An 11,998-nucleotide genomic window follows, 5' to 3' on the forward strand; every position below is an offset into this window, starting at 1 on the left:
TACATTGTAGAATGTGATATAAATACAAAAAGCTGCTTATTATTTTAAGAAAATATCAGCTCCATTTGATTTCCATCACAGTACCTGGGAAAGGAAAACGGGGGCTTCAAAAGAAGTAAAACTATTTTTAAATGATTAGGGGTTTTTAGGCAGTGTTTGGCAATCAAAGTGATTATTACTTAAATTGATTAACACTTCTGATAACATTAATAAATGAACATTTAAAATTTTAAATAACATTTCTATAAAAACAATTTTCTTCTCTCCTTGGGGTACTTTTTAAAAAACAACTAGACTGAATTATACGGAAAAATACGTCTTTTGGGTTTGTAAGATAACCAGTAGTATATAAATTTTGATTCGATTCTTGCCAGATCTCTGCATTCCCCACAACATGATTTTTCTTAATTAAAACCACAGTAGAGTGATTCATTGAGGGAAAATAAAAGCAGAGCCCAAGGGTCAGCAGAATGACATAGTGGAAAGTATTAACTGTTGTCCCCTTGTATTTTCCAAGTTTGGAGACCATTTCCTGGTTAAGCTCTGCCCACAGATCTCCCATAGAAATTCAGAAGAACTAATGAACGTACTGCTTCATCAGAAAGGCGCTGTGTCCCCAGAGAGTGGTTTAGTCATTGATTTCTCCATCTTCTTCTTCAAAATGCTTAACTTCTTGGCTAAAGTTAAATCACCTCCTTTTTGTTATGGGAACACATCAAAAATAGATGCATCTTCAGTTGATAACAGAAAAGAATGGAAAAACTGTTGCCATGGAGATAAAATAGCTCAAGTAAATAAATGTTCACAGTTTTTAGGCCCGTAAGTACCAATAGTTTCACTTGCATAAAAGCTTTGAGCCCAAACCTATAACTGTAAGTATGAAGAACATTCTTCTTTAAACAAATCAGCAGTGTAAAGGTGAAAGATTAATATATAACTGAAGGTGAGAAAAAAAAGAAAATTGCACTCTTTAAAGATCTTTGGTAAGCTTAAATTGTTTCTAGCGAAACCCTGAATATTTGGCTAGAAAAATCCCACATCTAAACTCTGCAGGCTGCACTGGATGCAGGGTGACTCATGCTCTGAATGATCATACAGCCCACCGGGTTCTGAAACGAGATCATTTCCATGGGGACTTTGGCAAACTTTACTTCCTGCATGGTGCTGCTGCATCTATTCAACGAAGCCGAAGCCCGAGGATGGCACCAGGATATAACCTCAGTGGGAAGAAAGCACTTCCTATCCTTCCAACATAATTGTTTAAAGCTGCAATGTCTCACTTATTTTAAAAAAAGGATTATTTAAATACTTCGGTGCATGGTCAAACACATCATATAAGAAATTTATTTTACACATGGTAGATAAATTTATGATTAAAAAAATATTCAGGGTAGATACACGGATGTGCAAGGCTGCATTTTAACTGCTAGGTTAATGGCTCTTTTGAAGGTTTGTATCATCAGCTGGCAAACAAAAATGTTTTTTAAGGTGTCAAGATAATTTTCATTATTCTTCTATGTCCTTGGTTACAAGTTTCTGAAAACTTTGTGAATGTTTTGAGTCTACTTAAAGTTAAGCTCTGTGTAGGCACTGGGAGGTAAATAAATTCAGCTATTTGAGTTACATTAAAAAAGGGGGAATAAAGTACTTTTTGTGCTTGTTTCTTCATTTATTTCAAACTTAGATAGAATAAAAGTTACTGAAATTTAAAAATAAATGATTGTTACCTAAAGGAAGGAGAGAAAAGGCTAAATCTGAGGAATAAAATGAGATAACGTTAGAAAAACATGAAACATATGAGTGCAAATATCAAACATTTTATGTCCAAAGTTTGTAGTCCATGTAAAGCAATGTTATCAACTAATATAATATATAATCATATGTAACATAATTATATTTTAATAATACAGATTATTTTATATTTGGAGACATCATATCCTCACATTGCCCTTTCAAGTTATAAAAACAGGAAGATAGGGTCGGGTTAGAAATTTTGAATCTAATATGTATTACAGTGTCATATTTTCTGCTAGGGTGTGTCAAGTTTATAAAGCCTATTACAGCTCTTATTGGTGATTCATGTGTATTTTTTTTGTAGAATAAAATGACATTTTTCATTTGCTTGGCCCTGTAAATCACCAAGCCAATGACTATCTTCTGGGACTAAATCCATTATTCTTGGGCAAAACCTCCAGAAGTCCTGCTTTAATGTGAAAAATTAATAGAGAAAGACATAACTCAAAAGATCAACCAACATACATTGGAATATTGACAGTGGAAGGAAGCATAGGAACAATGGAAATTAGGGAAATAACTTGAAAAGGTATGGTACTGAAAAAGACACCAATAAACTACTTCTCGTAAGTTTGGCATAAATACATAGTAAATTCTTAAAGTGTTCTTGTTTCAGTAAACTGATGCATTGTTCTTTGCAGGCACCACTGTAAAAAAAAAAAATTCACAAACATAATGTTTTAGAAAATTACAATGTTTTAATCTGATATTCTTGCCACAAAAGCTGAAGTCATTCCTGTGTGATTACTAATTGATTAGATAGTACTGAAATTCCAATTGTAATGATTATTATATTCCAAATGCAATGTTTCTTCCTTAATTTGAAGAAAGGGGAACTGGGCAAGGTGAGAAACACTGAGGTTGACTGTCAAATCAGTTTACTGGTCAAGGCTAAGTGGGAGACTGCTACAGAACATTTAGAGTACTGACTGCCAAAAGTTTTAAACTTAGTGAACCCTCTGAATTTTACCTCGGATTATTAATTCCTCCAGTTCAAAATTCATTTGTTTAATAAGGTAGTATTCACTTGATATAAAATCATGCAGTATCAGACCTTGGCTTTGAAGGATTATAGAGACCACCTGAAATTGCTACACTTAGAGGTGAACGAACTCCTAAAAATATCTAGTGACTTTTTAGGTAACATATCTGAACATGACTACATATAAAAATATGTGGTAAATATTTGGAAGAAAAATATAGGCATACTACCATATTTCCTTTATTAATTGTCTTTTTTTCAGCTTTTAAAAATATTTTATTATTTTGAAAACAATATAGGTTAATCATGCATCTTCTTCTCCCTCTCTCTTCATACCTTCCTGCCTTCCTTCCTTTTCAGAGAATTATTAGAATATTTCTTGTATTCCTTCTAAACCTTTGCAGAATAAAACATTTATATTGCGTGGCGGCAGTTTGAAAAGCCCATAGATGATCATGTGGACTGGCTGATACTTTTAAATATAATTTTTACTTTACATTGTTTGATTCCAAAATAGATGTGCTCTCTTAAAAATGATAGAATTCTCTTTTAATTGTGGTGGGGGGGCGGAGATGCTGGTTTGCAAATGGGATTCAATTGCCGGAATCTACTTCTTTCCTAAAAAAAAAATAATGTGCTAAAATGCATAAAAATGAAACTATAGTTGTTAAAAGGAGATTAAATAATAGAGAATACTGTTGACCCATGAAGACAAATTTCTCCCTGAATAATGATATAATTTTGAAAAAAACTCAAGTAAATTAAGTCAAATGACATTTTAAGAAACATGACAAAGAAATAGCATTTATCCAAATAATTTATGAAACAGTGAAGGAGATGATGAACTAGAAATGAATGAAATATGCAGGAAGTCTACTATATGATCTGTTAAATACTAAAATATAGGTTAGAAAAACCAATCTCCAGTACCAGTTTCTTTGTTTTTCTCTTTTTTCATTCTAAATCATACCCAGGGTAAATGTTCATTTGTTTGTTTGTTTGAGATTCTGTGCTACTTACAAACTAGATGACTAATAATACTGCATTATTTTACAAAAAAAAGTGCAAAAACAGCCCTGGCCTGGTGTGTCTCAGTGGACTGAGTGCCAGCCTGCAAAACAAAGGGTCACCGATTCCATTCCCAGTCAAGGTGCATACCTGGGTTGAGGGCCGGATCCCCAGTGGGGGAGGTGTAAGAGGCAACCACACATTGATGTTTCTCTCCCTGTCTTTCTTCCTCCTTTCTCCTGTCTCTAAAAATAAATAAATAAAATCTATTTTTAAAAAGTGCAAAAACATAAAACAAAAAATCAGTGCTCTCGATATATTTGTGTAAGAATTCAGTTATTTGAATTTAAGCTTATTTTAACACATTCAGATCACCTAAATATACTCTCAGAGCTATTTTAAAATTACAGTCTTATAATATACACCATAAGCTAATAAGAAAACTTCATTTACGATTTCTCACTCATTCAATGCTTCAGAACGTTTTGATCTTACTTGTTTTGTGGTTATTAAATACTATACTTTGAATTATACTTATATGTGGAGTTTCCATATCCCTCTTGCTACAGTCGATCATGCTGCTCAATAAAAATTGCCTCATTATCTTTTAAGCACTTATGTGACATATACTTAATATGTTCCTTAGAAGTAATTTTTGTTTTAATTGAATAAACATACTAATACATTAACTCAAATAATACTAAATTTAGGAACAATACAAACATTTCAAGGAGTCATAGACTATCAGAGCTTAAATGAATGCTTGATTCTTGCCTACAGTAATTTGAGTAATAGGATGTTAAAACTTCTCGCAGATTTTATTTTAGGAAAATATACTTATAGAATGTTGCTGTTACTTTTTAACCTGAAAACTATTTATACAATAGATCTACAGTAAGTATAAGGTCCTCCTTATATCACTGGGAAGTCTAGCCTAGTAAGCTTTCTAAATATCAATATAGCCACCAGAAGCATTCTGATCATTATAATTATTGGTAGGCATTTATTAATTTTCTTCATGTTGCCTAATACACCCTTGTGCAAGAACGTAGAGCAAAATGGGTCAATTCAAAGAGGGTGAACTAACCAGAGCAGTAAAGAGACTAGATATGCTTCGATATCAAAACTGATTTCAAAGAGGAAAAATAAAGCTATTGAATAGTCAACCTCTGTGTCTCATTTAAAACAAAATAAATAAAGCTGAGAACCAAGGCAGAGGCACTTGATCATACTGCTGCACAGCAGGAAGTGGAAACCTGGTTGATATTGTTATAAAGCAATACTGTATGTGTCTTTCACCTCTCACTTTGAGGGCTGGGTGGTGAAATGCAACACTTTTTTTTAAACTTCCCTTTCAGGGCAATGGAAGAGACTGAAACAAAACAAAACAAAACATACAAGCCTGTCATCTAGGTAGAGATTCATCATTGTATAAAGAAAGAGTAAAATGAATAAAATGAATAAAAGCCTGAAGTGAAATGAATTATACTTCTGTAAACAATGTCAACACGCGCACACACACACATCACCTCCTAAAATAGGTCATTTAAAATGAAGGAAATTAGATTTTTTAAAAATATTCTGATTATTGAAGACCCACATTTTTAATGTTTCCTTCCAAAATTCAGATATAAAATAAAAAATAACAACCATTTGTTTTGGAATATTATATAAATTCCTAGAGAACTGAAATTGTAGTTGCTCTGATTAGACTATTTTCTATTCTCAAAGAATTCTCTCTCGGAGGAACTGAGTCTATTTTCTAAGTATCGTAATCTGTTTCTCAACACTGGAAATGGAGTAAAAGAGGAAGGTGCCGTGGGATGATCATCAATGGCATTGAAGAATCACATATCTAGACACGTAGCTCTTTGTTATCTTTGTTCCTACTAATGCATTAGTATTAACCCTAGATTTATGGAAGCTGGTACTGATCCCTTTCTCTGCCCTGGATGTTAGAGACAAATGCTGATGATATCCATTATTTTCAATCACCACAAAGATTACATAATTTAACTAGGTTGGGCAGGTGTCTCCTTCCTTCAGCACTTTTCTATATAGGTTGTTTTAATGATACAAGAGGAGGAATTTTTATTAAAGAAATAGTCTTAAGTAAAATGTACATGAAAGCTTATGTTTGTCTTCTGCTCTGGAATAAGAACACTCTAACATCTTGATAAGAATCTTTTAGTGCTGGCTGGTGTGACTCAGTAGATTGAGCACCGGCCTGAGAACCAAAGTGTTGCCAGTTCGATTCCCAGTCAGGGACATGTCTTGGTTGCGGGCCAAGTTCCCAGTGGGGGTGTATGAGAGGCAACCTCTCATTGATGTTTCTCTCTCTCTCTACTTCCCTTCCCTTCTGTCTAAAAATAAATAAATAAAATATTAAAAAAAAAGAATTTTGGAGTATTATCTTAGAGAGCATAGCATGCTTTCTTTGAATATTAATATATAAAACATTTAATAAGGACTTCGGAACTAATACCCTGTCTTTTGATGGTAGTAAGCAGTTACCACATTTAATTGTCTGTACCTGGAATTCTTAGGTTTGATGTTGGACTACATATCGGAGATGGCTTTCCATGCCTCTTTGGTTCCAGGAATCCACTAGCCAACCCCCCAAAATGATATTGCTGGTTAAACAAGATACATTCCTTTCACCACATAGATAAATAAATGAATAAATAGATAAATTAATTAATTTATGGGAAATGTGTTCAGGCAATAGCTCATTACATTCTGTGTTTTTTAAGTAGGTTGCCAAAAACTCCTGAAATGCTTTTCCAAGTAGTTGTGTGTACAGTAAACTCACAAATAGCAAAGAATCTACAAGTCTTACCACAACACCTTCATGGTTAACTACCTGTGGAACATGCAGGTGGTCCCAGCCTGTGTGGGGCTTCAGTGACTTAAATATATTACTGGGAGAATTCAGACTCGATAGCCACACATGCAAAGGAATATTGTGTCTCAGATCTGACACAGCACTGAGCAAAACAAGAAAAAGGAAGGGGGAAGGGTTCCTCTAGACAGGAAGGGGGTTAGGTGAAGTTAAAAGACAAAGATGGGGCCAAATGTCTGTTTGTTTCTTTGTGTTCCCTGGGAGAACAAATAATCGCTAATAATAACAGCTTACATTTATATAGCATTTAACACATGTCAAGCACTGTTCTAGGTATTTTAATGAGTATTAACTTCAGTAATCCTCAAAATAGGAAGTGAGTACTAATATTACCCCTATTTCACAGATAAAGAAACTGAAATAGAGTTCAAGTAACTGCAGTTTAAGTAAGTGAAACTCAGAGCGAGCCTTCGGTTTCCCAGGCTCACAAAGACAGTGAGAGTGGGAAGCTAGACTCAAATCCAGAAAGCTGAGCTTCCACCATTGTTCTTAGCCACAGTAATATTGCTTTTCTAATAAGCACAGCTGACAGCGAACTGTAAGCCCATTAAAATTCTCATTTTATATTAACATACTTTAGTCTCTTCAGTAAAACACAGGAAAGGTCCATTTTTTTCACCAGTGCACATCTTTGAACTGCATTTTTTTATTTTTTTATTTTTTTGCTGTACAGTAGCCAGGATCATTCACATAGCTAGTTACTTTGCAAAACAAAAAGATGTTTTTAAAAATTGCTTTAAATCCCTAGCTGGTGTGGCTCAGTGGATTGAGCGCCAGCATGTGAACCAAAGGGTCTCCAGTTTGATAACCTGTGTAGGGCATGTACTTGGGTTGCAGGCCAGGTCCCCAGCAGGGGGTGCACAAAATGCAACCATTCATTGACGTTTCTCTTCCTTTCTTTATCTCTTTCTCTTCCCTTCTCAAAAATAAACAAATAAAATCTTTAAAAAATATTTTATTAAAAAAATAAAATAAAATAAAAACTGCTTTATGGTTAAAATTCAGAGAGTGTAAATGTATAATTCCGTGGGAGTGGGAAATAATATTACATTTTTTCCCTGTAGAGCTTCTACCATTAATTAATTTATGACCATAGTAAATAAGTAATATTTACTGGGATTTTTTGTTTGTTTTGTTTAACATTAAATGTAAAAATAATTTTTTTCTCTGACTCTAGAACTTCCTCCAACATCTGGAGACGCACTGAGTCCATCACATTGATTCATTCATTGATTCATTCAGTAACAACATGGTGCTTCATTAGTCACTGTTTTCTAAGATGGAGATGTAGCTGGAAATAAGATTTAGTTTCTGTTTCCATGGAGTTGAAATTCTAGTGAGTTGACTGACAATAAACATTTCACTAAATATAATCTAATTGTTTGATGATAGGTGCCTCAGTTCTGATTAATGTTAGCAGGGTTTAGCTTTTAATACATTTATATTCTCTGGATAAAGGGAGTGGAAGAAAATTATTCCATTTACTACTCTAATGGTGGTTAAAAATGAAACACAGTTGTGGGTTTTTTCTTAAAACTTTTTTCACTGGTAGAGAACACTTTTCAATTTAAACTGTAGTATCAACAACAAATTTAAAGATTATTCCAAAGTTTCTATGGACTGCCTGTGACATTTATATACAAGTTTTTATGTTCAAAACTAGTTGAGTAAATGGAAACTCATTTTAAGACACATTTATGCATAATTTAATGCAGTCACACTTTTTACTTTTAATGTTCCATAGTATTAAAATAGTTTGATCCTGGAATGTATTATTTTATGATATACATCATCTAAGTCCTGCCTAAACTCCAAGAACTGTTCTCTAAACACATTAAATATTTTTTATTAGAATGGATTGAATTGAATTGAATTGAATTGACTAATATAATTAAAACTATGTTTTAAGAAAGAATGTTAAAAGGCTTCGCAAAAAGATATGAGTTTAGTTATCATTTAATGAAGAGCCATTTTTTGTTTCTAATTCTTTCAGAAATTCAGTAAATGTAAATAATTTATTACATTATTCAATTATGCAATACCTCTACCCAAGAAAGAGAAATATTTATTGCTTTGGATATCTGCATTAAATTATTACATCCAATGGAAGAAAGGTACACATGGTTTATTTTTCAAATTTGCTCAACTAAAGTTATTGAAATAAAAAAAATTAGGCAAAAAATTGTCATGCTAATAATAAATTATTTTATTATAGTCTTCATAAAAGGTAAGTAACTGAATTACATTGACCCTAAACAAGAGTCTATGTTAGTTTTGTATAGTGAATATATACAGCAAATCTGTTGAATGTAGTTTTGATTTTAATTATTTTTCATTTTACCTGGTTATGTTTGTGTATGTCCTCACATGTATAAGATTGAATAGATTTCCCAATGTCTATATAGTATATAATTACATGATGGAGATTTGGGGGGGTATCTGGCTTACCATGTTCTTGGTGGATTTTAGTGTCCTTTAGTTCCCACAATGTGGTTGAATATTTCACAGATGTGTAAACACACACACACACACACACACACACACACACACGTATCCCCATCTACACATTGATGTAGGTATGTATTCATAATCTGTACCAACATATTTTAATATTTATTTATATGTTTATTTGTATAAATATGTCCTCAGCTATATAAATTGAGGAAAATGAGCATTGTCATCCATCTCCATGGACAGAGATGTGGTTATGTTTAACTTTTCTATGACTTATTAGTTTGCGACCTTTGCTCCGAGTAACCAATTCCATATGTATATTGTAGGCCAATTTGCCATTGTTTTTCTTCAACTTACAGTTGTGGCCTTACCCTATTTGCTCCCCTTCCAGCTTTCTTACTTCATTTGTCCAGGAGCCAGTTTTCTACAGGTCCCTTGTCCAGCAGCATCAGCATCACCTGAAAGTGTATTGGAAACAAAACCTCAAGCCCACCACAAATCTTCTGTACTAGATTCTGCACTTGTACAAGATCCCTACCTTATTGTTTTGCACATTGAATTGGAAGAAACATAGTCTGCATTGCCACCATCAGTTGCCTACCAGTACCCTGCCCAGTGAGGCTGTGTTAGAGCGAACAACTACATATTAAGAACAAATAACTAGTAGAAGTCATAAAGCATATCACAGATAAAACTGAGTATCACAAATCAAGAAATTTAGACACTAGTAGGATTCTGGAGGATTTGAGGTTGAACTGGAGCCTATTTCTCCATACACAGCACACTCCATGTCCCATGCTCTCAAAGTCAGAGGTATTTTATAAACTAATGAAATGAATTTGTGTAAATATAAAATCGATTGTTCATTACTTCTGAGCCATACCATAGATGCTGGGGTCTTAGGCTGTTCAGGCTTGTCCAGCTTCTTTGCCTGTTAAGGTATAGTTGGATATCATTGCATTCTGGTGGCAACATCTGATAAAAATTCCCATTTGCTAATGGTTTGTGGAACTGCTTGTAGTAGGTTAGCAGTTCAAGTTCTTTAGAAAAATCATCATGTAGAACCATCTAGAAAGACATTTATGTTTCCTTTCTATGTCCTTTTTTTCCCACTTTTCCTCCAGTTAATTTGACACCCTGTCCACTGTGCCAACTTTTTCAGGCCCTAGTATCTTGAAAACTCTATCAAATTGGTATTAGAAATTGACAAGTTAAATACAAGTCAGCTAGCTCTTTAGAGTTTAAAAACTGCTTTCATCTCTTGAAGCTTCTAAAAATTCCAAGTATTATTATCCCCATTTTACAGACAAGGAAGCTAAAATTTGAATAGAAGAGGCAAAATGGCATGGTATAAATGAGATCTGGCCCCATGTCTTTGATTCTAAATGCTTTACTCTTTCTCACTTAACTAGATGCCTCTCAGAAAAGCTCCTTACTATCAAAGGCTGTTTACATCTTTGTGTGAAATGAAAATTACCTGTTGCTTCCTCTGAGTTGTTTTGTATTTTCACCCTTAGTTTTACATGTACATTTCAAAGTTTTGTGAACAATGTCTCTCATTAGAGACCAAGTGGAAGTGAGAGTTCAGAACAAGAGGCCCTTCCCCAGGTCTTGGCATCATACCTGCTGGATGGGCGAGCAGCAGCCCTGTATGATGAGGGAAAGTAAGACACACAGTTGGAGGAATAAGGACATAATCTCAGAGGATGTGTTTATGTGTACACTTGTGATATGGGATATTCCAAGTTTTATCCAGCGTATCATGGCATTTTTGCCCAAGTTTACCTTTTAGAACCATGAGATGGCAAGGACTGATATAATTGTCATGTAATAAAGACTGCTTCTTGTTTAAAAGTTGAAATGCAGAGTATTTTTGTTTTCAATATAATCTCAGACTATTTTGGTAGGTTGGACTGCCCAACATAAAAAATTTGTATAAATCACAGATTTAATTTAGTGATATCCAGAGTGCAACCCTGTGTTGCAAAAATATTTCACATTCTCTCGTATGTTGTATTTTCAATGCATTTTCAATAGCTGTATACACACCATCAGTAGTTACAGGGATTTTGTTGAAAGTGCTTACATATTACATCACCAAGTGATAGTTATAAGATTTCTTGAGGAAACATTTTATTACAGCTCTGAAAGAGTAAAAGCTTTAGGCCTATTGAGGAACTGCTATAATATTCTCCTGAACATATGACTTTAATGACCATGACCTTCAGCTATAGTATAGACTTTATGACACACCTTTACTTGTAATAACTTCCTATCTAGGAAAATATGTTTTTCCTGTTCTATCTCTATTTTGCCAACAATGTAATAGCTATATCTGTTTAATTTTATTTTCTCAAGTTGCATCAAATGCGGTTAGAAGTGTAGAACAAAATGAATAGATGCATAAATACATTGATAGGTAAATAAAATATGCTAGATAGAAAAATAAAGGGCAAAGCACATATTTTTCATATACAGAAACAGAGAATCAAATTGTCTAACTGTAACCACATGTAAAAGATTTTCCTGTGGAATACAAATTAGTATTTTCATAAACCTGGATTAGCAAAAGTAATGTGTATGCAATGTTATAAATTACTTTGTTTGGTAGTTCATGGAAATCGGTGGGTCTGTATGGACATAGAACATTCCGTACCAAGTGGTGGCAAATACTGTACAATGCAGCTACAGTTTAGTTATTGCTTCAGATAAGTTCATTGCATAGTTATTAACTTCCATATATGTTAAGTTTTAAGTAAAAAACCTACTCAAATGCTTTCAATGACTTCAAAATTATTCATGATATCATAATGTACAGCCTCTTATTTTTCACACTAAATTCTGCATATTTTTACAAA

Source organism: Pteronotus mesoamericanus, unplaced genomic scaffold (assembly GCF_021234165.1).
Source record: "Pteronotus mesoamericanus isolate MK-2021 breed Mesoamerican mustached bat unplaced genomic scaffold, CSHL_Meso_final contig_130, whole genome shotgun sequence".
In the NCBI taxonomy this organism is placed as follows: domain Eukaryota; kingdom Metazoa; phylum Chordata; class Mammalia; order Chiroptera; family Mormoopidae; genus Pteronotus; species Pteronotus mesoamericanus.